Source organism: Lissotriton helveticus, chromosome 10, assembly GCF_964261635.1.
Source record: "Lissotriton helveticus chromosome 10, aLisHel1.1, whole genome shotgun sequence".
Lineage (NCBI taxonomy): Eukaryota > Metazoa > Chordata > Amphibia > Caudata > Salamandridae > Lissotriton > Lissotriton helveticus.
The window spans coordinates 146,041,559-146,068,067 of NC_136071.1; the positions used below are offsets into that span (position 1 = coordinate 146,041,559).

The window sequence follows — 26,509 nt, forward strand, 5'->3', positions numbered from 1 at the left end:
TAAGAGTTTTCAGGGTCTTTCTGATTTGCAGGAGGGAAGGTGTTTCATAATCTAGGTGCCTAAAAAGTGAGGGCCTACCTTCTTGTTTTAAAAAAAATATATTTTCCTCTCCAGTATGGCAGCAGCTTGTTTCCCAGAACGATGCTGTCGAGATAAGGGTGTTAGTTCTTGGCCAGGTATGCCTGCGTATTGTTCTAGATGGTCTTGTATCATCTTTTACTACCTCATCGCTCTCCTTTCTCCTCTTGTGACCAAGGTAGGCATAAGAGTGTGATGGTTACTGGCTTCAGCTACCTACACTTGTATAAATTGCTCCCAATTTGCCCTTTTTTACATTTTCTATTATTGCTTACCTATGTCAAGTACTATTATTCCAAGTAACGCCAAAATAAGGGTATTTATCAACAATCACTGTTTTGACTTCGTTTAAGGCAGATGCCGCAGACCAGGTAAACCGTTTGTCGACCACACTCACCAGTGCCCACTCCACAAAAATGTATGGCTGATTCAGCTGACAGTGACAAGCAGCCTCTTACAGTTACGCATAGCATGCGTGCCAGAAAGTTTGACAGCAGCCATCTTGTCTCGCAACTTCCATACTGTGTCGGATTTCTTATTATGTGTTTGTTGTGTAACCTTTGAAAAACACAGAAAGACTACCACTGCAGAACATACATTCTGGAGTAAGGAATAAATACAAAATTATGTTTTTGAATATTTGATGTGGTGTTGGTGGTGTCCAGGGGTCATCCCTGCAACAAAATGGCTGCCTGTGTTGGCACCAGCATTGACTGAGGACATTGCTTTAGTTGCTGGTTCGATCACCCTGTCACTCACTTAGTCATGTCACTGGGAGCTTGTAGTTCAATCTGCAACCATCCTGTAGTGCTCTTATAATAGGAAGGCTCACCCAGCCGTTGGACAGGTCATGCTGCTTGAATATTTAACTATGCATTTCAGATGATACATTGTGGGTGATGGGTGAGGAGAAAGGGGTTGCAAGTGTTTGCGTGCATACAAGTTTATGATCATGTGCCTTGTATACATCTTTCAACATTTTTTCCATACAATAGATCTTCTACTTGTCAAAGAGTGGCTGTGACATTGGAATTATATAGCAATGGAGTGCCAAGTTCTCCACCTGGGTTGACTAAGTTATGCAGAAAGAAAAAGCTATTAATACGGCGCCATCAGTCATAATCTGTGGCAGTATTATTTCATTATTTTGTGGTAGGAATGCTAAGCCTGGGCGTAGTCTGCGGAGTGCCACTCAGTGCACCTCTGCGAAGTGCAAAAAAACACTGCTGCGATACCCGAAGCTCCGCGAGCAGCGGAGAGCGTTAGATAAATTCCAGTTTGCAGTGATTTTCAGTGCCAGGTGCTTGTCCGCACTGTAGATTTATACTCGAGCGGCAGCTTTTCTAAATGCGAACAGACGGTTTCTCAACGCGAGTGATCGCGAACATACGCGACCACTCGCAATGAGAAATCTGACCGCCTGCATTGAGAAATCTCGCCAGGAGATTGATTTTCCATGCTTATGCTCGCCAATTTGATGTTGACGATCGCAAACGAGGAAAAATCTCGCCGGGAGGTGGATTTTTCTCACTTGCGTTAGCCAACTTGATATTGACAAACGATCGGGCCGATGTGAGGGCATGTGCATTTGCTATATGCGGGTGACGATTCACGTGAAAGACTAATATAGGATGATGCCTTCCATTATCGAGAGTTGAAGGTGCAGGACCTAGCGTAGATGGTGTGACATATAGGTGGTTTATAGTTAAAATGGATACTTATTGACAAAAGATACTACGTATAAATGGAAATCTAGGAGATATGTTGAACAACCTTTTTGTGTCATAAAAGTGACGCCCCGTTTGGAATATTTGAGAATTTTGATGCTCTATGCACACGAACTTGAGAAGTTTCCTCCTTCAGAAAGGATAGTAGAACGTGTTCTTGTGGGAACTCTCCCTGTGAAGCAGTGCTGTACCATCTTCAGTCGTTTTTCAGGATAGTAGAGCCTTGTTTTGTGGTAATCGTCATGAAAAGTGGCCGTCCTCAATTGTTGCAGGATACATGAAATAAATAAAGCTATTATAGTAGATGACAGTGGAAGCTCACTACTAGTTGTGTTTTCCTTCACCGGGTACAGCGGTCCTTTTTAAGCTTTATATCTGGCAGGTCCTGAAGAAGGTGGCATTTCATCATTCTGCAGTCACCGAAACGCGTCGACCACTGCGTTGTTAGACCCTGCTAATTGCAGTTTTGCACTTTGGTCATTTACACTACTAAGTCATTCTGTAGTTACAGTTCCCGAGATATATGGAATGAATGTGAATGTTGTTATGGGTATGTTTGAATATGGTATGAATGTTGGTTTGTGAGTTTGGTCTGTGACTCTCTACCTGGAGTTGTGTCTTATATATTGTTTTTTGTATTTTTTCATTGAGGTAGAATTATATGTCTCTTTGTAAGATTCTGTATTTAATTGTGATATACTATGTGTTAAAAAAAATATTTACAAAATTGATAGTATGATGAAAAAACTTTTGACAAAAGAAATGAAGATAAAAGAAATGAAATAAAAATTATATTTTTGTTAATTATTTGTGATTTGGGCATTTAGAGATTCAGTTGAGCTCACTTTATGCATTTGTGAAAAAAGAAATGTAGATCGAGAGGGAGATTGTTTCTATTTTTGTGTGTGTCTTCCCCTCTTCTCCCTGACCTATTAGGTTCTCTTAGAGGGGGTCCCCTACATACTGCATAATGACAAATGGGAGCAAGGAAAAAACTCCACTCCGAAATGCGAAGTAGAGTTTTTTGGAACTCTGAGAGCTTCGCGTAACGCAGTTGGAACACATCGCAAACTCCACGAGCGGAGTTTACCTCCCCGACTTAATTAATGCTGTGTGGGTAAAGTTATATCTCATTAGTAGCAGTTTAACACCTGGTAACCCCAATAATCAGGAACTAAAAGTTCACCCGTTAACCTTTGCAAAGAGTCTGCTATTGTGAGGAAGAAACCACGTTTTTATGCTTTTTTAAGCACGTGTCGATCCGATTGAGTTGGAACAGTATGTTTTTTTGGTGAAATCCGCAAATGAAGCAGCAGAAGTTCAATTATGTGGCAAATGTATCAAACACTTTATTAGGTGGAAACCACCAAACTTCAAGGATGGCATCATTCTAGCATTCATGGAGATAGGTCACAGAAGCAGCTATTAAATTAGAACTTTCAGTGTAAGGAATTATAATTAGGAAATAAGAATGTAATTGACAGGTTTTTTGTTTGCCTGAGATTGCACAATTCTTTTAGTTGTCATACTATTAACACCTGTTAATGCGTGGATGTGTCCTAACTTACCCTCTCCATCAATCAGCAGTCAGGTTACAAGTACAACTGGGGCCTAAAATACTTCCTGATACATGTTAGAGGTTCTACTTGAAAATATAGACATACAAATGTAGAGAGCAATAATAAAGAAGAGGAAGGACAATTAGAGTGAAGAATTATGGCACACAGCAATGTCCATTTGTGTAAAATTCCAAAATCCCAACTAAAAGTACATCCCACTTTTTATAGAACATAGGTAAGTTACGATAAAGTTCTATCTTAGCCTATCTGTGAGAAAGGGTTTGACAGTTCGATACGTTAATACATCAGTGGGCACCTATCACAGCAGGTATTTTTGAACCCACATTCTGCATTTTGAAGTGTACCACATGGTTTACCGCCATACAAACTCTTGCTGGACCTGTATATGTGCCCTACTTTTCCAAACCACCTAGCTTCTTCATCTGCAGATGTAAGTTGACAATGCCAAAATCCACATCACGCTGGAGGAGACTCTGGAAATCGAAATATTGTCCTTAAGTACCACAGATACATTTTCTTCTGAATAAAGGAAAACATTCCCTACTCAAAAGGAGGTAAGAATCCAGTTAATCTTCCCTCCAAAGACCCATCTTTCACAGGGTGCTTTCTTCTGGTCCGAGTACCAACCTGACCACAGAAAGTGAGTACTATTTCTTATCTAGTTTACCATTAACCTCCCCCATATCCCCAGCTCCCGCTAAAACCCAATTGTTGAATAACACTAACACAATATCTCATCTAATCTTGGTTGGGCTGCTATAGTAATACCTATACAACCAGCTTACCAAATCCTTACACACAAAAACTGGTAAGAGTCCTAAATCAGACAGGTTAGATGTATGTGCAGTACAAAAAAAATGATCATGTAACTTCTACCTATAAATCCCTATAATTACTCCCACATGCTACATTTTCCATTTCAGTATCCTCTGAAAAATACATGAATGTTTCTGCTCACTTATTGCTGCAAAATGTGTTCTCCAGGTATGCCATCTTACTGGGCATCGGGTGCAAAAATTAGTGAAAATAAGAGAGAGAGACTCAGTGGAAGGACCACCGAGATCCTGAGGTCCCGTGTATGAAAGAATTGGAGTCATTGTTGAGAAGGCAACCAAATCCTCCGCAGATTCAGGAAGGACCACAAAATCTTGTTCAAAGAGACATTGGGAGCTTCAACACCAAAATGAGGCAGTCCCTTCCCCTAGCTCTCTGTTGCCTCAGTGATCAGGAACCAGCTCACAGGAATAGAAGACCCTCTGAACTCATGCCTGTCCCTTGACCGAGGAACTGGATTAATCCTACAGATGAAACCTGACTCCTGCATCTGAATGGACGACAATGTTTGGAGGACTCCGATGGAACCAAGTGATTGTCCTCCATACAGCTGCTCCATTCCTTCATGTTGCATTCAAAAAGTGGGCGCAAGACGACCTGTCCCGGCGCTCTACTAAATCCCCAATTTAATAGGACTTTAGATTTTTTGGGCTTAGATTTCACTGGATATCATCCAAGAGTGCTTAATTTGTAAAAAAAAAAAAAAAAGTAAGTGCCAGGGCCCTTCGCAGGAGGTCACTGCAGCCTTCACCACTCATTTCCCCAGCCAGCACTCCTGGTGACAAAAACAATACAAGTTCGAACCATCGCACTGCTAGAAGTGTAACAGTTCAAACCATCCCAGGCCACCCAAAGCTATAATAATGGTGTGAGCGACAGATGTTATTAATTTATAATGTATATTGACTTTTTAAATAGTGTTCTTGTGCTTATCTCAAAATTTGACAGACAGCGCCACCATGTGGTGGACTGTCACTAGAGCCGGTGCTGACAATTAGGTGCCGGTGCTGAGCACCGGAAACCACTGGCTCAAATTAAGCACTGCTACTGTGGATAAAGGTTGAAATGTCCTTAGTCATTGGTCACATGGACGGTCCAGCTCAATTTGTCTTTGCAGTTTGCAAATGTCATAGCTATATCACACTTTCCGGAACAACTGCTCCTACCAGCTCCCACTTTCACATAGCCAATGTTGCTTTTGCACCCGCACTGCATGCAGCAGATTGACAGCGCTCCACTGTGCGACATTAAGGGTACCGGGGTAGCGTGCTACTCGCCAAAAAAGTGCTTCAACTCCTCATCAGGGGTAGTAAGCGCTATATAAATGCAATTACATTGCAATACAATATTGGAGTCAGCAGGGACAGTATTTTTATCATTGCCTATAAAATGAACGAGCAAAGAGTTTACCGGCTTATGTGGTCCCACGCGTTACTGAAGGTTACATTTGGGACCTGGTAGAAAACAGTGGGGCCTATTAGCAAGAAATAGCGATATTTATCGCTAAACGTGGTTAGCGACTTTTTTTTTATCGCTGGATATTTTAGCGGAAAAAACATGCTATTAGCAACGTTTTTCTCCATTGTGCTAAAATATCCAGCGATAGCGGCGAAATGCGAGAATATCGCTGGAAATCCAGCGATATTCTCACATTAACGCCAATGGGGGCTTAATCTGATAATCCACCCCCCATTGACTATACAGGTAAATCAACTTTTTAGCAGGCGTTAGTTTATAGCGATTTTTTTTTATCGCTTCGCCTGCCTTGCTAATAGGCGATAGCTGTGTTAGCGACTGTTTTCAGTCGCTAACAGTTTGGGTACGCCCACTTTGCATGTCATTAGCGATAAATATCGCTGACATGCAAAGCAGGCCCCAAACCTGTAGCTATCGCCTAAAACCTGTCGCTAACTGTTGTTAGCGACAGCCTGCTAATAGGGCGATGAAAATATCGCCGCTTTAGCGGGAAAAAGTCCTGCTAAAGCGGCGATATTGCCCTTGCTAATATGCCCCATTATTGCAGAAACTGACAAAATATAATATGGAGAATGCTTAGCAGTTTGCCTGCAGCTACTATAACATGATCACATTAAAGATTCAGCTAGTGTCCAGTTTATTTCAACCTCCCTTTGTAGTGTAGTTCCTATATTCCCAATAGGCTCTGCGCATTGGAATAATATAAACAGCAGTGTAGACGTAGGACTGAGGTCGACTAGGTCTCTACTGACTATATTAGACTTAATTAGTTTTGCCAGCTAGCTCAGAGGTCACTAGAAACTTTCTCGAATAAACAAGGAGGAGTTTAACTTCCCTGGATAGACAAGAAGGGATTAGCTTTTGACAACCATAAAACATGACAACTTTGCTCCCTCAGAATAAGAGTGTATCTCTAGAGTCGTGTGAAAACAATAGACAGCTATTTTACTCAGTCAATCGTGCATACTTAGTTTCACCAGAGTGCAGAGAATAGAGAGACTGGCGTTTTCAATAAAAGGTGTTATTTATTGAGCAGTCTTCTTTCTCATGCAAGAGAAAGGAATTGCCACAATTGCAATACTTAGCATAAAGTAAAGTGCGTACAGTAAAAGGAGTATTATAAAATAATACTGTAAAAGCATTGATATGGTTTCTTAGCCATATGATACTTTAAAATGGATCAAATATATACATACATAAATACATTGACTAACGTACTCAACTGGTGCTTCTAAATACGCCTACCCCGGTGTACCTGACCTAAGCCTAATACGTGAGAAGGAGTAAGTAAGTAGCAGTTAAAAAAACCCGGGGCTGACCCCGCTTCCCCAGCAAACTACCGTCCCATCTCCCTTCTTCCTTTTTTGGGAAAGGTCCTTGAGTCGTACATCACTCAGGTACTCAGCTCCTTTGTGGAGGATAGCGGTTACCTTGCACCTTGCCAAGCGGGCTTTCGGCCTCGGCATTCCACCGAGAAGGTGGTGATCTCGGTCATGGATCAGCTTAGGGAGGGGCTGGATACTAACATTCCTCAGGCTCTTGTCCTCCTTGACTTGTCCGCCGCCTTTGACACGGTTGATCATTCTATTCTTCTTTCCCGTGTCAAGGCGGCGGGCATGTGGGGCCCAATATTGGCCTGGCTCAGCTCCCTCCTGAGTGACCGTACTCAGGCCGTCCATTTGGCCGACTTCTCTGCCCTCCCCCGCAAGGTGCAGTGTGGCGTCCCCCAGGGGTCCTCCCTTTCCCCTTTATTGTTTAACCTTTATATTTTCCCTCTGGTTTTTGCCTTGCAGCAGATGGAGGTCACGGTGTATAACTACGCCGATGACCTCCAACTCATTTTTTATTTGTCCCCTTCCACAGCAGGCATTCACAGCTTCCAATCGGTCATGCTGTTTATCCGGGATTGGATGAATTCCAACCACCTTAAACTCAACCCGGATAAGACAGAGTTGGTCCTGACTGGTGGCAGTCGCAACCCCTGGTCCCCTTCCTTTTGGCCCCTCTCCCTAGGCCCATCTCCCTCTCCTTCACACTCAGTCAAAACCTTGGGGATCACTCTTAACCAACATCTTACACTTCACTCCCACATTAGTTCTGTTGTCTCTTCTTGTTTCTTTACTTTGCGTATTGTCCGGAAAATCTCCCGTTTCTTTTCCTTTCCTGCACTCAAGCTGATTTTAATGGTGATGGTCCTGTCTCTGATCGATTATGGGAACATTATATACAACGGGGTTCCCGCCTACGCCCTCCAGCGCCTCCAGCTAGTGCAGAACCAGGCCGCCCGCCTGGTATACGGCCTTCCCAAATTTCACCACTCCTCCCCCCAACTCAAATCACTACACTGGTTACCCATCAAACAGCAGGCTCTTTTTAAGCTGGGTTGCCTGACTTTTCAGGCTCTTGCAGGCACGGCCCCTGCTTTTATCTCTTCTGCTATTAAAGCCTACTGCCCCACCAGAGACCTGCGCTCTTCCTCCAAATCCCTTCTTTCAATCCCCCGCTTCAAGAAAAGCAGATCCGGTGGTTTGAAATTTTCTGTTCTCGCCCCCACCTTCTGGAACACACTTCCGCCTCTTATTAGATCTTCCGACTCCTATATGGAGTTCCGTAGGACTCTTAAAACCTTTCTGTTCCAGCAAGCTTTTTTTTCCCTAGCTCTTTGTACTCCCGGCACTAGTATCCCCCAGCGCCCAGAAACCGCCTGGTGAATGCGCGCTTTATAAATTCTTTTAAATTCAAATGTAAGTTAAGTTGGTTTTGCCAAGAATCTGAATCAAGAATTCTCTTTAAGGGTTTAGTCAGCTCCGTACCTGGGTAATAGAAAGCAGGAGGTCTGGTATCTCTTTCTCAGGACTCGATATCCCAGCAACCCGCAAGGGCGGCTGAAAACACCAGAGCTGGATTTCTCGGCTGGAGAAAAGACAGCGTCTCTCTCAGTGCGTCAAAAGGGAGGGGCGGCGTCCGTGGGCTCTCGCATCAGCTGGGCTCTCGGGCAAGTAGATAGCCGCTCTGCTCCAAACCACCGTGTGTTTGCTTAAGGCAACGTTGGTATATTTATACCTGAAAGGTGCCGGGTTTGACGTAAGGTTGGACATAAGACGTCACCAAGAACTAACAGTTCTTTCTGACTCTAGGAGTTCTTGTGCAAATCAAAACAAGAGCAGGGGGATTTCCCGGGCTGCTGGAGGCTTGGTTTGTTTAAAGAACGCGTTGTACTTTCTAGGAGTCTAGAGGAGTAGCCATGCTGTATTTGGACTGCATGGGTTGTTACTAAATATAGATATGATTCCTATGCCTTTATAAGGATAATATTTATTATAACCACATAAGGGCATAAATCAGGAATATCGAATTAGGGTCCTAGATAGAATTACAACACCTTCTGCACCCTCTCACCACCCCCTAACCCCCCCCCACCCAGCTCCTGTCTCAGCACACACCGGCTGTCATCTCCTCCCACTCCCATGCTGCTTATGTCCCGCGCGCTCCCGGCTGTCACCCCCCCCCCCATGCTGCTTATGTCCCGCGCGCTCCCGGCGGCTGTCAGCTCAGTGGAACTCTACAGCGATGTAGAATTGATGAGCGCCAGCACACGGCTCACGCCTTGGGCCATGCAGATTGAACACAGCATGGAAAGGTTCCTTTTATTATACATAAATCAATATTTACTGGCTGGTCTGATGATTTTTTTTTTTTTTTTATCTGGCTTTAATCATTGTGCATGGGTTGGGCGCGCATATATTCTTTACTTACATCACAAGTGAATAACACACTGCCTAAATCTGTTGTGACACCAGATTATGCACGCGGGGCAAGGAACAAGGCCTATTTCGGAGCCGAGGCCAATGACACTATTCTGTGCAGATATTTAATGAAGAAATCACACTTATCGATGCATTCCCAAATATAGCGCCTGCCTTTGGAGCGAGCATTTTCAATCAGTTACTGCGCACTGCACCAGAGGTCATTGCCTGAGGTTGAAACCAGGTGAGTGGAACAGTAATCATAAAGAGCCTGCAAGGGGTTACATATTTTATAGGGTGGACAACTTAGCTAGAGCAGAGCGTTCTCACCTTATTCTTAATCATTGTTAAAACATAAATCTAATAGTTAACTAGATAACTTTTTATACATTTCCGTATTTGCTCTTCACGAAATGATTTGAGTAGGGCTCGAGTCGGGGTACCACGCGGGTGGATGGCGTCCCCCCCACTTATTTTACCGGGAGCTCGATAACTGGAGCAAATGGAGCCACACATTCACTCTTTGGCCTCTCTGGGGCGAGATCGGAGCTCATTCAGAACGCTGCTCACACGCTGGCTTCTCTGATGCAATCACATCTTAGGGGTGAGCGAGGGGAGGCAATGAGTCTGACGGTGCAAGCCACCTTTTGTGACATCACTTCCTGTTGTGACGTCAGCGTCCCCCCACTTCTTTTTTTAGAACTTGTGCCCTGGTTTTGGGTTAGGGTGACTAGGAGAAAAGTAGCATTGGCCGGGGAGGTACAAGCCGGACCAGTTAGGGACCACAGGGAACCGCTACAGGCGGCGGCAATGAACACTAAATTCGCGAAGCAGAAAGTCCGCGAAAATGTGTGGCAGTGATATGGCGTGGGATTCAAAACCTGCAAGCCGTCCAATAGGGAGCGGGGTGGGCGAGAAAGAAAAGGTCAAAAGGGAGGGCACAGCTTCCCCCCCACCCCCCCGTCCCAGATCTGACCTTGCCGGAGAAACCCACCCACACCAAGAATAGGGAAGTTGCAGACGTAAAGGCAGTGGGAGAGGGCAAGGCAGAGGCAGCACAGGAAGGTACCCACGGAAAAGAGTAACCTAGATAGAAGAGCTGCTCAAACAGTGTCCTTGGGATGCCTCGCGGCAGGGACACAGGGGAACAGGCGACAGCACACACAGGCAGCCAGAATAGAAGAGCCGCTCAGGCAGTGTCTTTGGGATGCGACACAGCAGGGGCACGATGAGCAGGCGAGGGGTCAACATGGGTCCAGGGCAAACGGAATGGCCCCTGCAGCCCGGGCCAGGTCTGCGGTGCCCGCGAGGTCAGTAGCTCGGGAAGCCTAGAACGGTAAACACTGAGATGCCTGCAGAAGTGGCCACCGCGCAAGGTTGGTGCTGTCAGCTAGAAATGTAAGCGAAAAACAAAAGGGGGCAATGTTACTGAGAAATGTGAAGTATGACAAGAAAACATGGGTTTCGAATGATCAACCAATATGTTGCAAAATGTATGATCCATGTTATGTTTTGAATAATAAACTGCAGCCTTTTATGCACCATAAGCTAGTGTCCGCTGGATGATGTGAGGGAAAAGGGGGTGCAATGCTTGGGCGAAGAAGAAGAAAGGGGAGAGAACTAGCAGGCCTGAGAGGGGTTCTAGTGAAAACCATCTAATGTAATGCACAGTAGGAAAAAATAAAATGTAATACCCTGACCCACGCACCCGACGAGTCCCTGTAGCCATCTAGTGAAGCTTTGCTTTCAGAAGCGAGCAGGAATTGTGGGTATGCTAATTTTCAATGTTTAAAGGCCACTTTCAGAAAAGAGAAGCATTGGCAGGCAGTGGGCTAGAGATGCTAGCGGGAGAAGACTTCAGACTAGCGTCATGTGCTCTGGAGAAACTTCGGGTCGCGTTTATGACAAAACAAAACAGCGATGCAACAGTTTTCACTGCACCCTCCTTGTGACACGGTGGATGCGCTGTATTTAATGTACGGTGCTCCATGTTGCAAGGATTGACAGTTACGTCAGTATTCCTGACGTATCTGTAGGCGCAAAAGTGGCGCATTGCTGGGGTGCGTCTGAAAACAGAAGCAACTCCAGCAGTGTGTCCTTTCACATTAGGCAAGCCCCATGTGAAAGGGCCTGAATCAGTCTTACACCTGCTGTGAGGCAGGCGTAAGATATTGACGCAGTGGTGTTCCACAAGTGTCGCAGTGAAATATCATAGATTTCACTGCACCACTTCTACAACCATTTATTGTGGCGGAACGCCCAACCTGCATACATTATACCTGACCAGGTATAATGTAGCGCAGGCCTTTACAAAGTGACATATCTGCTTAGATGCGTCGCTTTGCCAATATGGCGCAACTTGGCGCATAAATTATGCCGCCGCATCATCACAAAAAAATGATGCAACGGCGGCATAAAAATGTTGCAGGCCTTCATAAATAAGGCCCTTCTAGTCTAACGTGCTGCTCGTAGTTAATTTCATTGTGGACCTAGTGCCTACTACCTTGTTTCTCCCCACTCGTATACTTGTTAATTGTGATACATGGTCTCATGCTTAAGGAAAATTAATTAGGACACTAATGCATAGACTTTAATAGACACGAGACTAATGTGTAACTATGGATTTGAAAGGTTAATTAAAACTTGAATGATAAAAGTCTGCATGTGAACCGACGGGCAGACTTTATTTCTTAACTGCCCCTGTGCATAAACCAGAGAACCTTCGATGCCAGAGGGTAGAAGAGAGGAAAGCACAGACCTTTTACACTTGCATGTTTTTGTCTTCGTGTCTGTACTATATGGTGAAGGTGACCCCACCACACTCAAAGGCAGCATTCAGAAAATGATGGTCAGAAACCATCCAGTGCACTGAGAAGTGTATGAATATTTTTTTTCTAGCGCTTACTGCCAAGTAAAGAGCCTCCAGGCACTTCTGTGGAACGATAACTGGCGAAAAGTGCCAAACATCTTGCATTAGATGCTCACGTATCCGGTGGGGTTTGATAACCCTCAAACTGCTTGCCAGCATACGTCAACCCTGCTTAGAGGTTGTGAGAAGATATTTTTTATGTAATGCTCATTCAATCCATGGCCTCTCTGCTGAGTATGTCAACAAAGTTGCCAAACAATGGTAATCGGGCGTCAAAATGTTAGTATGTCTACACTTAAACCCCACTGCTTCTCTTTCTCAAAGAGACTGCACCAGTGATGTCAGGATGACGCATCACTTCAGTACTGAGTACTCTTGGAATTATGGGACATGTAGTTTCTCAATTGTTCAATAATTCATTGTCTTTATAGCAATTTCTGGTATATGTCTTTCGCTTTTCCTAAAGTCCTTGGAGGAATATATCAGTTAACTACCACAAAGAATTTAGCATATTTCATTAATATATATGTTCCTCGAATGAGCTTAAATTAGAAGAATGAATTTCAAGTTAACAAGTTCTATTCAATTTGCAAGTTACAGTTTTTTTTTACAGTAGGGTCACCCTGCTCTTTCTTAACACAATGATCAGTGCTTGCTGCTCTCTTTAGTGTTAAACGTATTGCACTATACTCAGGGTTGAAACACAAATTGTCAAACTTTGTTAATGGGCCCTGAGTTTCCATGTTCTGCAGCCAGTGTAGGCTGGACTGGCGCCTCATTAAGGTGAAGAAAAGCATTAGCCTCAGGTAACCACACACTTAGTGGAGCCAAATGACAGGAAGAGGGACAACAAATAGGGGTGTATAAAATTTGCATAATTCACTTTTGCGTAATTACATGGAATTGCGGAAAAATTACTTCTAATTACACAAAATACAAAGGTAGCATTCAGCACTGTATTTTATAGAGAAATGCGCCCTGCATCCACTTTGGACACAAATGATGCATTTCTTGCTAAAACCATTATGCAAAAGAATCAAAAGCGTCACGAACAGCAGCCGCTTGCGTGCTGTCATTCCTGTTGTTACTGTGAAATGTTACAGCAAGTAGCATGTAATTACACAATGTGGTATAATGGTGTAATTTGGGGAATTTCTCATAACAAAGAGCAGTGCTTAATTTGAGCCGGTGGTTTCCGGTGCTCAGGACTGGCACGTAATCATCAACACCTGCACTTTTCATGAGCACCAGTTAAGGACACATTCATTTATGGGGAGATTAAATGATTTGCACAAAATCACAGGATGTTGAGCCAACTCCGAGAGTCAAGCCTGGTTCCCAGCTTCGAAGTCGGCAGCTCTGGCCATTACACCACACCCTCTTCCCACTTTCATGGTTAGTAGTTGGTTCTGTTTTACGCGGCGCTGACAGGAGAAACGGGCTGGTGCAAGCTGCCTCCTGATGAGAGCCCTGGCACTTGCTTTTTTTAACAAATTAACCACTGAACAAGAGTGACATGAAACTACAGAAATTACACTAAATATGCCAGTTTAATGCAAATTTCACCCGGGTCAACCAACGAACAGCTTTTTTATTGGCGCATTGGGAGCCCTCCAGTAGCAAAATCCTACGGGGCTTATTTACAAGCCCCTTGCGCCACTTTTGCGTCACTTTTCCCGTGTTAAAAGTGAAGCAAAAGTGGCGCAAGGGGCTTGTAAATCTGCCCTTACTTTTCTTTTTGTGTCATAATTTTTTATTGGAGTTCAAAGATAGGCAATTTCATAGGTTACAAAACAATATAATAAATATAAATCTGTATGTGACAAATAATATACACCTGTAATATATTAAGGAAGAGGAAAAAAGGAGGGAGAGGGAAATAGGAGAAGGGAAAAAGCTATAGGGAGGGAAAGAAAAGAGAATTCGAATTTCAGGAATCACAATGAAAGGGGGTCCACACCTGCTGGAATATTTGTTCTTGGTCTTGTATCCTATACATTACCCTTTCATAGGATGCTGTCTGTATCATCACAACCATCCAGTCCTCTTCTGCCCTTACTTTTCCTCGCGCGCCATTCCTATGTGCAGGGGTGAGTGGATCCAGGGATAGTAAAGATCTCCCAGGAAAACAGAGGCTGCGCGAGCGTACGTTACGCCTTTTGCCAAAGCCTTTACATTGTACGTCAGAATCCGCCACTGTGGGCGCGTTGCTTTATGCGCTGCGTCCAGCATTTTGCACTGAAGGCATTATGCAAACAATGTATTTTTTGTATTGTATTTATGCAGAACTTCTCTGCAAGCATTTTGCATACATTAAAATCACAATGGCACAGGCTTGCATCGAAAGAAGGGGGAATCCAGCAATTAACAGACAGAAGAATGGGAAAGGGGATGAGAGACAGTTACTACGTAGGATTAGGGAGAGCAAAAGGTAATTTAATGTGAAGGGGGCTTTCCAGCCTCAGGTGGGCGAAGAAAAGAACAAATAAGATGGGGCTCTTCGGAAGGAAATAGCACCCTGGTGAGAGAGGTAGTCGTGGCAGGAAGGCTTCCATCGCTGAGGTTTATTTATGTGTGTTTTATACTCATTAAAACTTAGATTAGTTAATGCACTTTAGTCTGTATTGTTAGATCCAGGCTGACAATAATAGGCTGCCCCCCAAATATATAACATAAATACATTCCACAAACAATATTTGCTGCTATGTGGCTTTAAGGTGTAAAAAAACATGGATAGAGGCATTACATGCTTAACAAACGTCTCCACCAAGTACTTCCCACCCATAATGGTTTATGATCAAGGTGCATCAGGGTTTCATTCACATCAATTCAGTTTATTTATGAGTTGCATGAAATAGATCCATATATTGAGGGGATTATATGTAAATAGGAAGCGGTCATGCCCTCTTTTGACTCTCAGCCTGTGCCTTAGGGAAGCCTTCATCAGGACACCAGCAATCCTAATGTTGAGGGATACTTTGATTCCACATAAAATGTATCTACACATAGGAATATTATTTGGTTTTGATGGATCACAGGGAACAGGCAAATCCGACTTTGACAATGGTGCCTGGTTTGATGTACCACACACCAAACCAGCCGGATTGTGTACTCTCACAATATGTGCAAAATCTCACTGTGAGCATACGTTGGACACGTGTATACACACTCATAAACGCAAAACGCCTGTTGGCCTACAGAGGCTATAAATTGCCTAACCCCTCCCTGGGGGGCAAGCCCCTTGAGCTCCCCGGCCCACACATGCATCCACTTTCACTTGTGCTCACAATTAACGCAATTCGGTGATGGTACAAAAAGGCTGCAGCTTTTATTTACATATTGCCATACAGAACATGTAGTCTACTTTCAAACCAGTCATGTCATTCACGCCTCCTCGCTTGGAGTTCCAGTCCAGTTCTTAACACCTTCGGTGCTCATGACAAGCTCAGCTTGTCATGAGGCACAGTGGCGCTGTGCTCATGACGAGCTGAGCTCGTCATGACCCCCGCGGCGCTCCCACGCGGGAATAATTCCCCTGCTGTGCTGAGCGTTCTAAGAAACGGGCGTGGTAATGACGGTCATGAGCACAGCGCCACCGTGCAGCGTGATGAGCTGAGCTCGTCACGAGCACCGCGGCGCAGCGCGTGGCCCCCTTCCCCCCAGCACCACAAGGGAAATAGCCCCGCGGCGAAGGGGTTAAACCTTAGCAGCACAACCCTGTGACAGCGCCCTGAGCGAATGCCCTTTCTCAGCAGGTCTAGAACTTCCCATGCAGCATCTAGGCTACACCTTGCTGCCAAGTGTTGAGGGCAGTCCTCATGCCTGGCCCTGGCTGCAAGTGCCGTGTTCGCCCTCTGCTGACTCCATGCTGATGCGTAGCCTGCTCCTCTGTTGTAGCCTGCTCCTCTGTTGTAAGGCATCCCAAGGGCACAGGTTTGTGCAGCTCCCCTTTGGCTATTACGCTCCGTTTGCTGTCCCTCTGTGCTGACCCCGCCATGCCTGAGCCCGTCCGCTGCCTGCAGCTACGAAACTCGCATTACAGGTGTGGGTCAATAGCGAAGGCACATGTTCTCGGTGGGGGGCCCCATGCCATTAAATCCTGGTGTGCACACAGGGGGCCCCTTGGTACAAATTGGTGGTTTCATGCTATTTCGGAACCATGATTGTAATGAAATTGAAGTATTCGCCGCGTAATGTTTTGATTTTGAAAACTTTATTGTACAGGACAATCATGAATGGCATTTAGCATACTTCTTGTTTATATGAAATAATTAGGATTGCTTCTCAATGGGAATTAATTTTGGACATTGCGCAATGTTAAATAATGAATTCTCATTTACCGATATAAAAGGTTTGAATGTGTTGTGAATTATAAACAACGTGTAGTACACAAAGTATGTTTTCTAAGCCTAAGAACTTTTGAGTCTATTTCTAAAGGAATATGATGTACAGGAAATCACTTGACAAAGGTTATATGCCGAAACGCGTCATCCTTTAATTGGTGCACAATAAATCATTGTGCTGTCTTCTGGTGTGCCACATCTTGTCTTTTTGCTATTGGGGCAAAACTCGAGGACTTTCTTCTAACATATATATATATATATATATATATATATATATATATATATATATATATATATATATATATATATATATATATATATATATATATATATATATATATATATTATATATATAATACACTTTATTTTGGCCAAATGGCCATCAGCATTGGCCATAAGCGTTGCAATTAAAACAACCATAAAACCAATTCCCTTTTCTTTGTGAACAATCATTGAATTCATTTCACTTTAGTGTGATGAACATTTGGCAGAGAAAGTGCTGGCACAAACATTCACTGATATCATATAGTGCTGGGCCAACAGGCAAGAAAAAAATCACGGTCAAAAACGTAACACGGTTCATCATGTCCTATGTACAAGACTATACATATCCCCAGCCCAAATGGTGACCATGATGAAATGAGAAGAAAAATAGATCCAGTTCATAAAATTCGCATTCTGTCACAATAGTTACAGAATTTTATTATCAGCATTTGCCATAATCGTGTCATAAAAAGGGCAATTGCACTAAAAGACTCCAGTGCAGCATTTAAAATCTTTGGGTTTAAAATCTTTATGATTAAAAACGTCGTTGGATTATGAGCCTCGTTAAAATGACAGAAGTAAAAGCAGCAGGGAGTAAAGCGTGCACAAATTGACATAGTAGCAATTAATTGGCTGGGATAGGGCAGGTCTGGATTAACCATTAATCGAAATAAGCACGTGCTTAGGGCATCAAGGGAAGGGGGGCAGCAAAGAAAATTTCCATTGCCCTGGACCATATGGTGCAAAAGAGTATAAAGAGACTCGCTCGTAGAGGACAAAGCTACCTTTTCCCATAGGCGTCACGCTTGGATGACCCTGTGTACATATAAATCACCCGGGTTGCAACCGTATTTTGGACTGGGGTACTGCAGGAAAACAAAAGAAGCCTTTTTAAAACATAGGCTAGGAATCCTACCAGCTATACCACATTTACAACCATGGTTGAGAAGGAACTGTGGGACAAAATGTAGGTTATGTGGTGAAGGGAATGAAGATATTGAACATTTGCTATTTACCTGCTTGAGGTTGAAAGAGGAAAGAGCAGCTCTGCTAAAAATTTATTTTAATGAACATAGAATACGCACAGGCAGACAAGCAGTTCTTGCATGTTTCAATCCAGGATCTCCGTCATTAAACGGGAAGTTGGTGAAATTCCTGAAATTAGTGGAGCTGAAATTAACAAGCCATGATGTCGGCCCAGACAAGATATAATGAACTATGGTCAATTCCCAAACCCCATTGTTTTTACTAATATAACTATTAATAATCATGATTTCTCTTTTTAAGACTTTTTAATGATGACATGTGCACTCAAATGTATTTTTGTAATGGTTTTAATTAATCAGAAACAATACATTTTTACTTACTCACTTACTTACTGGTGCAAAACTGCAAATTGTGCAGCTAAACTTATAAATAAAGTGGAAGTATACAAAAATAAACATTATTTTCCAACTTACTGTAAGTTTTGATTCATTACGAACAATTAAAATGTATTTTATGGTTTAATATTGTTTATGTTTTGAATTGGAAATATATATGGGGGCACCAACATCTTTCAAGTGCTTAGGGCCTCTAAACGTCTTAATCCAGTCCTGGGAGAGGGCAAAACATCACCCCTGGGATCCTGATCCTCTATGAAAATCCTGTTTGCTCTAAGTCCCCAGGCCCATAAAAGGAACCTAGAGGTGGCAAACATAATGTATTCAGATGTCACCGGTTAAGATCCTATAAGCCTCCCAGTAATGTTGTAGCACACACATTTCTGCATGCTGGTTTAATCCACCTTCTTCATGGATGAGCGTAGCCTGGGCAAAAGAAAATAAAGTACTCTACGGATTCTGCGGTCATTGAGCAGCAGGGGCAGTTGGAGATTTGGGGTGCATTTCTGTGCCATCTGCTCATCAGTGTCTTACTGGCAGGCTGCTTATCCTAAATATTATATATAGACCCTTCTCCTGCCAAGGTTTGGTCCTGTCCAGGTAGTGCTCAAATATGGATGGATGTCAGTACAACGCGATCTAAAAGATTGCGGTACTTGACAACGCGGGCATTACAGCGCAAGTCGTTACAACGACTTGCGTTGGAGGGCGCAGATTTTGGAATCTTATAATTTTATATTCCAACACCACTCCACGTAACAGTAGGGAAGGTGTTGGAATATAAAATTACAACATTCCTTGCCCAACAGCGCCATCGAGCGCAAGTCGTAGTAACGACTTGCATTGTAATGGCAGCGTTCTAAAGGCACTGCGGTGTAAACACCGCGTTCTAAATGATGTTTCCCCTCAAACATGCGTGTGCATCTACTTTGAAGACAATTACCCGATGTGTTCCCCTCTTTTGCCTCATTCCAGGAGATTACCAATAATGTTTCCCACAAAAGTTCCTTTAGCTTGGTGGAAGTATATTTGGACAGTTCTGTTGGAGAATGCCATATGTTCTCTATTTTAATAGTTACACATAGTTGTTTAATCTTCAAGCCATGGGGCATGCAAATTTATGTGTAAGGTGAATAATTCGGATAAGGCTTCCCTATAGGATGCCAACTCCAGAGTGGTCCTGAGTCATACCCAGTATAGGAGGGTTTTCAGTAGCGCTAACAAGACTTCCTCTTACATTGACAGGCCAATGAGTAAAGGCAACAGGGGAGTACATGATGGCCAACAAAGCAGTGATCAAATGAACCTATTTTCTGTTTGAAATAGGGAAGAAAGGTCAGTGTAGCCCCAAATCTCTGCCCCATTAGTGGCCCCAGCCTCTACAGTGGCCCTATAAACATCTAGGGCTGGGCTAACCGCACCACTGTTGTTGCCCCTATACCTCCTTGCCACAGCAGATCCCCTTCGGTGTAAAACATCTCTACTTTTTGCTATTTGGGGGGCTCAGGACATATTGTCTGCCAACCCGACTCCCAAGTAGTCGAAGTGGCTCACTTGCACCAGGGGCGACTCCTCCACCACCATCCTACCTCGAACGGATCGGTGGGTATTCAAAGCCACAAATTTGGATTTGGCAGAATTTATCTCTAGCCCCTAAGCCTTGCACAAAGAGGCAAAGTGATGCAAAAGAACCTGGACCCCATAGGAGTTTCAGAGAAGAGCAGAGTATCATCTGCAAACATCAGGATTGGGGTCCTTTTGTTTGCAGATTTGAGTGCATCATGCCTGCAATCACACAGCCTATCAACCATACCATTAATATACAGGATGACCAACGTAGGAGCATGGATACAGCCGTTCCTTACTCCACGGTTCATCGGTACTCTTTGTGTGAGGGCACCTCCTGAGTTTCACCAGACTTGAGCAAATGTTTCCTGGTGGATAACCCTCAGAATCCTAAGGAAATCTCCAGGGATCCCATACTCCTTCAGAGCCTTCCACAGACTGTCTGTAGTGAACAGGTCAAAGGCGGCCCTCGAATCCATGATGGGCACAGAGACAGTCCCGCTTCAAGACGATGATTGGCTAATTGTTAGTGTGGTTGGCTGATTGAATGCCAGACAAGGAAATGTAGAACATAAATTATGCACATTGCCTGTGCCTCCATCAGGCGAAGGAAGATTAGAAACATAGGGCACTCTAGTTAGTACTGAAATTGCCAAAAGAGTTCCACTACAATGTTAATCTCAGAATAGATTTGGCGTTGCATGCATATATCCAGAGTAAAGTTTTGGAAATTCTGCTCAACAGCTGCTTATTGTTGGTAGAGAAACAGCCTCTTGTACTCAAACGTTTATCCAGTATCTAGGTTAGTCTTCTATGTCTTTTATGGAAGATCTTAAATCAGCCTAAACTTAAAGTAGTCACCCTAAAAGGTAGATCCTAAGAAAAAAGTCCTACATTTTCCCCAGTTACAAGTCACTGGATAGCCTGAATGTAGTACTCTTTAGATTTCTGTAACAACGCTTGAGTCATCACTTCTTGGTATCATGCAGGCGTCGCAAGATGGAATGTTTCTGGTGAAGTTGCAGTCCTTCTTACTGAGGTATCCCCAAGCGGGGAGAGGTTGCTGACTTTTATTTTGACGCTTATTATGGGTGTGTTAGCGCCTCAACCTCCGATTTTCATTTGGAATGCGAGTGAGACAAAGTACAACCTTTCAGGGCCTTATGGATGATATGTGACAAGGTAAGGACCCAACAGCAGGGGTGAGGATGTGGCCTAACGGCTAGAGCAGTCAAACTTGAACCTGGGGAGCCAGGGTTCGCGTCTCGACAGGGACGCTCAACATCCTGTGATTCTGGACGAATCACCTAATCTCCCCGTGCCTAACAAAATTAATGTGTCCGTCTGTAACGCAACTTGCGCTCATGTAAATCGCTATGATTCTTTCAGTCGAGTTTGCACTGTATAAAACAAACACAAAAAAACCCACTAGGGGTCGGATAGTACCAGTGTTAGAAAGAGTACCTGAACACACTATCTAAAAAAAAAGATTTGCGTTTCGTACAGTACACAAGAACACGATAGTTTCTTTCTGTTCATTACTAATGGCTGCTTATATTTTCCCCAACAGTTGTGAATGAAAATAAAGCATGGAAATGGAAACAGGACTGACAGGATTGAGCAAGAACGGTGATCACCTCCAGAAGATTTTGATAAGGTAAGTTCAAAATCTCTAATAGTGCAGTACTCATTGAATAAGACTTCTACCTGCAAGTAGTTCTCAATATGATATTAAATGGAAAGCGATGCCTTTAGGTTTGGGACAAAGTATTGCAAATGTTGCGTCCGCTTGCCAGAGTGAGCCTTCTGGCTTGCATGGTAGGATTTCATTTTGGTGGACCAAACGATGGAGATATTTTTGTATTTGGGACTATACCCTTGATTGTTTCCAAAAGCCAGAAATAGGGATGCTGTGTGGCACGGTTGTGTGTTTTTGTGTGGAATAACAGTATTGTAATCCTCTGAAGCTGATCATCTGAGTTAATAAAAAGCAAGGCTACAGAAGATGTCTATAGTGCAGACACAACATGACCAGAGAGCCAACTGTTGTAATCCACTTGCTAATATAATGCATCCTCCCCATTGGTGTTCTCTGCCGTGCTGCTCAGCCAGTGGGCAGGTCTTCAGAATGCTGGGAATGTTTGTGCTTGTACATGAGTCAGTTGGAGTGTATGAGCTGAGCAGCAAGGAGGCTGCTCCTGGTGGGGCATTACATGCAACTTATCATCTTCCTGTAACCTGTAACTGAAGATATAACTTGAAGAATAAACTTATAAAAAACACTTAGCTGTTTTAGTGATTCAAAGCGTGTCTTTTTAATTACAGCAACTAAATGCATAGGTATTGAAGTGTTCTGTGGACTTAAGGGTTCTGTGGGTGTCCTGTGGACTGAAAGGGTTAAACCAGTGGGCGGAAGAAGTCACAAAGAGAGATATCATGTTTTTAGGTTTCCACCGTTGTGGGCATGAGTAACAAAGCCAATGCACATGTAAGATTAGAAGAGGAAGAAAATTATTTATATTGATATGATGTTACGCATCACTCAAAAAGATCAGAAAGATGGTATTGACTCTGATGATGCAAATATCACAAAGTGATGTTGCACGCGTAGTTCACAGTCAACAGTGTCAACATTAGAGAGCAGATTGACGAGGCACAATATTGCCTTCCATCCTTTATCTGCAGTGGTCAAAATATTGTTTCATATGGTCAGTGTTGCCTTCCCTGTTGAGCTGAACATATTGGGTTTCGGCTTGATACAAACTTTTTTGGCATTTATAAACGTCTTGAAAATGCAGACCAATGTTGTGCTGAATAAATCTCATTTTAATTAATCAAGCTATTGAGGAAAATTGACTTGATGAAGTCGGGAGAAATTAAAAATTACATTGTTCAGTTCTGGATTCAGCAACAATACACAGAGGCAAATAGTCAAAGTCTGTCCCCTTCGAAGGATAGAAGTCTTACAACAGGCATAACATATATAGAAGTTACCCTATAGCAGGGTTCACCAAAGTCGGTCCTGGAGGGACGGATCCATGCCAGATTTTTAGCATATCCCTATTTAGATAAATAGAGTTATCCTAAAATGTGGCATGGAGCCCGCCCTCCAGGACCGACTTTGGTGTACCCTGTCCTAGAGGACTTAGTCTATGGTTTCATCACATTCGCTGGTAAATTTAGAACGTGGTGTTATGTTTGAGAGGGTACCGAAATGGATAGTATCCACAGGAAGGACGGGTTTGCAAACCATTACTCTTTGTCACCTTCACAATCATGTGGATAAATTAGCAAAATATTTGAAAACAAAACAATTGAGATATGTACATTTGACGGGAAGGCAAATTTGAATTAGAATTGTTAATTCTTAAGCAGATGTACCAAATTTAGACAAAATTCAGTGCAAATTCTTTGGTTTCCATTGATGAGCGATGCAATTTTAGGATTCCTACAAATGGCAAATGCTCCTTCTCAGTAGCCACAGTGAGATTGCTTGTGGCCTGATAAGAGCATGACAAGTTCTAGCACAGCAAGTGTAATGTTGAACATTATAGGCAACACAGAAGAGCTCAACTATCCCTGGAAAATTTCTTAAATTGATTTGACATGAAATTGTCATGGGTTGAGCAACACACCTACTTTTTCATAACAAAATGCTTTATGATAAATTAAGACCATTTTAAGGCATTTTTCCCGACTTGGGATGGGCTATTCCTGTAGTTTAGGGCTAGTGAGGCCTTTTGTAAAGCTGCTTAGTTGCATCAGGAAGGCAATGGGAGCATTCATGGATCTGTGAGTTGGAAGTAGTTAAGAGACTAATGTAACTGATGTTAGGGTGTATATAGGAAGGTTTACATTGGATTGAATGCAGATTGCCTAGAGGATTACAGTACTCCTGAAAATCGCCATCCCTGGAATATCGCGGTACAATTTTAGTGAGTGACAACATTAAGAGACAAAAATATTTAAAGGTTATTGCATTGAGGGAAGGAGGAATAAATTTACAATTCCTGACTCCTTATCTACATACTCTGAGTATATATGCACTGCATAGGTACATATTCGTGGAGTTAGGTATAAAAACTAGACTTACTTACCTGTCAATATTTTTGTTTCAATATTTTGTCCTCACTATTGTATGGCATGGATATTTAGGGTGCACATCCTCTGTATTACAAGGAACATAATTGTCTTATGACCTGAAAGTATACACATTAGGATGTATGTAGCATTTTTCCTTTAATATTTAGAGTGATATATATTTTTCCATCTATGGGAGCATTTACCCATTTTTTTAATCCCAGTTGTTGAAAGGAAGGTTCATGCTGAGTTCACGTGAACCAGGGTGAAATCAAATAAAACATTAAGGACTATGTTTTGAATCATTGATGCATGTACTTCACCAGAGGGGGCAGTCAATGAACGTCTAGAGGGCAGACACAGATAAGCAACGTAATGCTAGGGTTAGGAGCGATGTTAGCTATTATTATTATTGTGACAACCATAGGAATGTCCGAAGGTGCATTATGGGTAGAACCTGGTAGGTTTTTTAGCATGATAAAGGTAACTAAGAGAGAGGATGTGCATTATGGCCAAAGCTACCAACTTTGAAAACTGGGTAACCAGGTTTAAGTGTCGGCATCGGCCAACATACTGTGATTCTGAGCAATCACTTAAGGCCTAATTACGATCTTGACGGACAGGGTTACTCCGTCACAAACATGACAGATATCCTGTCCACCAAATTCCATTATATCCTATGGAACTTGTAATATGGCGGATGGGATATCTGCCATGTTTGTGATGGAATATCCCATCTGCCAAGATCATAATCAGGCCCTTAATATCTCTATGTCTAAAAAAATGAATCTGACCTTGTGTAATGTGTCTGGTGCCCATGTAAAGCGAAGCAATACCCAGAAGCCGAGTTCGAGCTATATAAAAACTTCAAAAAAATCAAACTACGATTTGGCAAAAGTCTCACCTCATGGATAACACATATGGTGTAAAATTCCTGAGGGAGTGAGATACATAACAGAGGGAATTGAGGTTGGTGAAAGTCGCATGCCAGTCAGGAAGAGGGTATTGAGTTGCACACCCTAAATGAGGTCAAAGATTTGATACTGGAGTGTCAAGCCTGGAGGAAAATTCAGTGATGCTTAGACATTGTGTTATACCCATATCAAGTGTGCTTGGTGTCTCAATATTCCCCCTCGACACCCGCTTGCTATTGCTGAATGATTCGAGTGAGCTTGTCTTGATTGGTGAGCAGAGAGGATAGAGTGTGTAAGCCCTAATGATGCTTAGCATAAATGTATGTTCTAATCTCATGCAGAAATGAATTTAGAAAAGAGACTTTCATAAATCGTAGCCCAGGTGAATGTAAACACATTTTTGGGTTTCATTATGTAATTGTAATTGAAGGAAAACAATGTGTTTTATCTCTGAAAGGAGATAGCCACAAATGTGTATTAGTTCAAAGCTTGGACCATTGCGGCTGCTCTTCAATTTTGTGTATGCTTTTACAATACAAGGTTCATCCTGTTAATAGGAAGAAAAAAAATTGCCTATTTCACTGCTTTCCACCACCACCCCCATTTGTACCGCCTTAAGTGTGGCAGGGTATGCTCAGACGTGAGTCCCTTGCTCACTTTGCCACTGGATTCAAGCAAGCCGGGCTGAAGACGGCTGGAATGCCAGAAAACGGTCCTCAGAAGCTTGTTTCCGGTCCAGGGAAGACATGGCTTGGCAGTTCGGGCTGGACTGTTCCCATGAGGCACAGGGTCAGACTGATTTGCATATGGCCATGTCTGAACTGGGGTGGAGGAGTGGGCTAAAGAACGGTGATGGATTAAACCCAGATATTTTGACTGGGTGTGAGTGTTTGATTGATTCAGATGCTCCGTCCATCACCACCCCCTTTTGTACCGTATTTCACTGCTGGACAGCTAAAACACTAAAATAAATTAGTTCTGCTTATTTATGATGATATATCAATGGTGGGACAATTACTGATGGATTGCTTAGATTGTTTAATGCTAATGGTTTCTTTCTCAATCTCTATTGATAAGCTTATATGCAGTGGTAATACGTGGTATTGGTAGGGCTGGTAGATCAAGGATTAGGGAACATACTCAAATGCGAAGACGTGGGTAAATTGCCATGCAGAAGGTCTCCAAGCCCACCGAGCTCTACTGCTGGGGAAACGAGCCTTCATCGTGTAGCTCAAACACTCTGCAATCACTCCTGCCTTTCAGCCCCTCAGGTCAGCCACAAGCAAGTCCCCTGGAATTACTCGCCAAATTGATTTTGAGAAGCAAAACTGAGCTTTATTACTTCTTGGTATCTATCCGTGTGTAGCCAGGATACAAACTGTCCTACTCAATCTTGTGAGTTGTGACATCCTTCAGTCTCCCATCAAACGATAAGTAGATGTTTTTCTAGGACATTTAACTCATTACAGAACAGTTGTAAAGGGATTCTTGATATTCAGAGCAAGCCGCACCGAGGAGATTGCCAACACATGAGCTCAAGTGAATGCTTTGCAATAAAAGAGAACATTGCTAGATCTGGTCCAGACTTTGAAATGAATCGCCAACAAGATTCCTTTTATGAGGATGCTCATGTACACAGGCTTAAGAGGA

General features: G+C 43.1%; 1 protein-coding gene across 2 annotated transcripts in view; it reads left to right on the forward strand.

The window, feature by feature from the left end:
* Nucleotides 1–26,509, forward strand: part of ELFN1 (extracellular leucine rich repeat and fibronectin type III domain containing 1) — a 782,219-nt gene that overhangs the window by 148,063 nt on the left and 607,647 nt on the right. For both annotated transcript variants that reach the window (XM_078664966.1, XM_078664967.1), the window contains exon 2: nt 21,436–21,522. The gene's annotated coding sequence lies outside the window, so the exon portion shown is untranslated. The remainder of the gene's footprint in view (nt 1–21,435; nt 21,523–26,509) is intronic.